This window comes from Euphorbia lathyris, chromosome 2 (genome assembly GCF_963576675.1).
Source record: "Euphorbia lathyris chromosome 2, ddEupLath1.1, whole genome shotgun sequence".
In the NCBI taxonomy this organism is placed as follows: Eukaryota; Viridiplantae; Streptophyta; class Magnoliopsida; order Malpighiales; family Euphorbiaceae; genus Euphorbia; species Euphorbia lathyris.
Genome location: NC_088911.1, coordinates 34,047,191 through 34,050,983, shown reverse-complemented (window position 1 = coordinate 34,050,983; position 3,793 = coordinate 34,047,191). Strand labels below are relative to the sequence as shown.

Below are 3,793 nucleotides of genomic sequence, written 5' to 3'. Positions count from 1 at the left end.
ATAAACTCCCAAACAAGTTTAATTGTTAACTTTCCATTCCATCACTTCCCTTCCCTTTCTATTACCTCCTTTAACTCTACCCTCCATTAACCTCCAAACTCCTAAACAAAGGCTTAGTTCAGAGACCGAATTGACAATTTTTGATAGTTTAAATTTCTAATTAACTTTGATGTTTTAGTTCAAGGATAATTTGAATATTATACATTTTTTTATAAGGGAGAGGCGGGAAATACATATCATTCTCCCACCCATTTTCCCCCTAACAAATGTATCTCTCTCTCTCTCTCTCTCCCCGATCGATCGATCTTGATCTTTCCTTCACCCCTGTCTCTCCACTCCCGTCCTCTCTCATCAGTTCAATTTACTCATCAGGTTAATTGTATGGAAAAACACCATCTCATCCCCGATTGAACCATCCCGATTGATAGCTGTTAAATTCTGACTCTTTGTTTCGTTTTTTGGACGGCGCAGAAGCAAGCGCCAAATGTTTCTCCAATTGAGGTGTGTTAATTCTTAATTTTAAATGGATTTAAGGATTTTGAATGAATTTGCTTGAATATGATAGTATTTTATACAGGACGAGTCTTTACTTGTGATTAGGGATTTTGAATGGGTTTAGGGAAATCCCCAGCATCCAAGGAAAGTTTGATGGGTTTAGGGAAATCCCCAGGTTTTACATACTATGTGGTCTACTGTTTTTCAGTTTATATAGGTTAAAGAAGGTATTGACTACTGGTAATTTGCACCCAAAAAAAGAACCGTAAAGAGGAGGATTGTGTTACATATATAAATTATTTTATGTTTTTACAACTAGCTAAAGAGATACTTGAACACTATACAGGACTGAATATTTATGAATGACCAAACATAGGGTAGTTCAATGATGGACTAGGTGGCTCTGTTTAAAAAACTTGATCCTAATTCCATCTATGCTTTTTAACTAGCCCATGTGGAATACTTTAGCGTCCAACAATGTCATGAATATACCTGAAACGTTCATTATATGTTACCTTAACTATATGCAAACCAGTGCTTGTTGATAAGGTAATTGCAGAACTCGAGTCGAGCGGATTCCAATGTCTAATCGTTGGAATCGGTGGAAATGGTGTTGAGATTTGCTTTGGTGGTTCATCCTAATTATATGGAAGCTGCAATAAGTTAAAAGAGTATGATCTTATCTATCTCCCATTTATCTATCATCCATTTTGAAATAATAGCAAAGAAGTGCTTGCTTTTGCTGCTAAAGCTTCAATTGTATCCTCTTATTTCATCTGTACAATGTTGTGCTAAGTTGTGTGATAAACTTCAATCATTCTTTTATGCAAATCTATGAATTTTTTTTATAGAATTTGTGATATGGCTTGCTTGTTTTTAGTTTGCACTTAAGTGTGTTCTGCCTCATAAATCTGTTTAGGTTCAATCTTTGGAAAAAATAAAGTGCAAAAAAGGGACATTAAATGGCTATACCTTACTGCTACACTTCAATTGAGGTTCAAGAGTTCAGCAGCTTGTCCGAAATAATTGTTGGAAGTTTATACTATGTTCTCAACTATTAAATCAGAGAAATCTCAGAAATTTAACAGCTATTCTTGTTTCCAGTAGGAATCTGAGAAATTAATGACATGTGATCCGTTGTTCATAAATGATAGGAAGAGTAATGTAGTTTTGTTTCATTATTTCTAATGTACATTGTAAATTGGGAATCATATAATTTACAAGTTCACAATACTAGAAGTATTTACAAAATTGAACTGCTTCAACATAGACAGGAAACTGTCCTTGATGGAAACCAACATACAGAGAACAACAACTTATAATCGAAGCTTTTTCTGTGTCTTTAGCTAGACCTATTTTGATGAGTGTAACCACATACTCCATGAAGACATCATCACATGACAATTTGATAGGATCTTCACTTGGTAACCCAAATGATTCCTTATACATTATGAATAGCTGTTTGATTATGTTATTGCTGATATATGCTAAGGGAATCACAAATCTCTTATCATTATTCGTGTAGATAACAAAATCGTGTCATGTCATTCGGATTGTCTTTATAAATCCTGTTGCATTGACGTTTATCAAGTTTGTTGTGTAGGTGATGCCCGGTTGTTAAAACTTGCCTCTTAATTTCCTACACCAGCAATACCTTTTGTATGGTACTTCTCTACTTTCCTCTTCTTTTCTTTTTATGTTTCATTTTTCGGTTCATTTCATTTTGTTTAGTTTTCTTGGAGAAATGGAAGTTATGCTTTGATTGTGCAATTTTAGCTGATCTTGATTATTTTGAAGATGTTTTATGATTTGGAAATGTTTGGTATATTAAAGAAGGCCCAATTTCTTCACTAATCAAATTTCTATTTTTCTGGTCTATCTTCAAGGATATATGTTAACTTTTTATTTTAATATCTACACAAAGCATTCGCAACTACCATTTACATGGTTAAGGTTTTCTCCATAGAACATGAGATTCTGATGTCTAATGTGGGTTATTAATTCAAATGCTTTGGAAAAGCTTATTGTTTTTAAAACATTAAAATGTGTCTAATGTGGGTTATTAATTCAAATGCTTTGGAAAAGCTTATTGTTTTTAAAACATTAAAATTGAAAGCAAGACTAGTTATGTAGAAATGAATAATAATTCTGTGATTCTAAATGTTGGGTGCATGCTACTTTGTCTGGTTCTAGAATCTTGGATATGTTTATTGAGAGACACATGTTCTTCCTTATGTTATTTGTAAATGTAGAAATTATGAAATAATCAATTATTTATTGGACTTGACTAATAAAAATGTCATTGCTCAAATCTACAAAGGTTCTTTGTTTTATTTTAATCTCCGGTTCATGTCATTGCATTAATTTTTTGTGCACTATCTACTTGAAACAAGATTATGTGCCTATTGTCCTTCATAAGTTCAAGCTGTTCATGTTCTTTTTCATTAAGCAAACTCTCAAGTTGACTATTATGAATGGTAAGAATAGTTATTGGTAGAATTTTATTTTGAGGGTCTTTTTCAGTTTGAATCAATTTCAACCAAATGCTGAAGGAAAACAACTATTGATAATCAATTTTGTTTTGTTATCAAATTGCGAATCAGAGAGTTTGACGTTATAATCTTTTTTTTAAGAAGGTAGTGTTTACTGATAAAATTTCATCAGAAATCTGACATAAATTGACTTTTATTTGCTTTTATTTTAGTTGTTCAGCCTATAATTACATTTCTAATCTATCACTGAGTGATGGATTAATTGCTAATGAAATTTCAGTACCAGTTGACAGCAACATATTATTTTATTTTTAGTCAGTCTTATATATAAAATATTTTCTGTTTCTCTTAACACAGATGATTATTTGAGATCTGCAAAAAAAAAATCAACAAGGAGTAGGTGGATCAAAGAAGCATTGTAACTTTTGAAAGCTGATTATATTCAACTCTATGATTTTTCCATTGTTATTATGTTGGATACCTTTATTTTAGACTCAGAATTGTGTTATATTTTTTTCTAATTAGGAGATTTTTCTTATGGTCCTGGAAGTTTCTTTATTAAATGATATAATGATTAATATTTATTTACTAATTGTTTTTTTTTTATTAAGAATGATTCAAATTTTGCACTTTATTTATTTTCTATTCTTTTGTTCCAACTGATTTAGGGTAGCTTTTTTTCAATCCAAAAGTTAATAATAATAATAATAATAAAAGAAATTAAAAATAAAAAATTTATAAAATAAAATGATTACTAAAATTTGATCAAATTTTCTACGATTATGCTCGTGGCTAAATAAAGTTTT

General features: G+C 30.9%; 1 long non-coding RNA gene across 1 annotated transcript; it reads left to right on the top strand.

Annotated features, from left to right (window-relative positions):
* The first annotated feature begins 263 nt into the window (after positions 1–263).
* Positions 264–3,530, top strand: LOC136217722 (uncharacterized). The gene is made up of 3 exons (XR_010683531.1): positions 264–1,166; positions 2,099–2,159; positions 3,345–3,530. It is a non-coding gene; the product is annotated as an uncharacterized lncRNA (long non-coding RNA).
* The last annotated feature ends 263 nt before the right edge of the window (positions 3,531–3,793 follow it).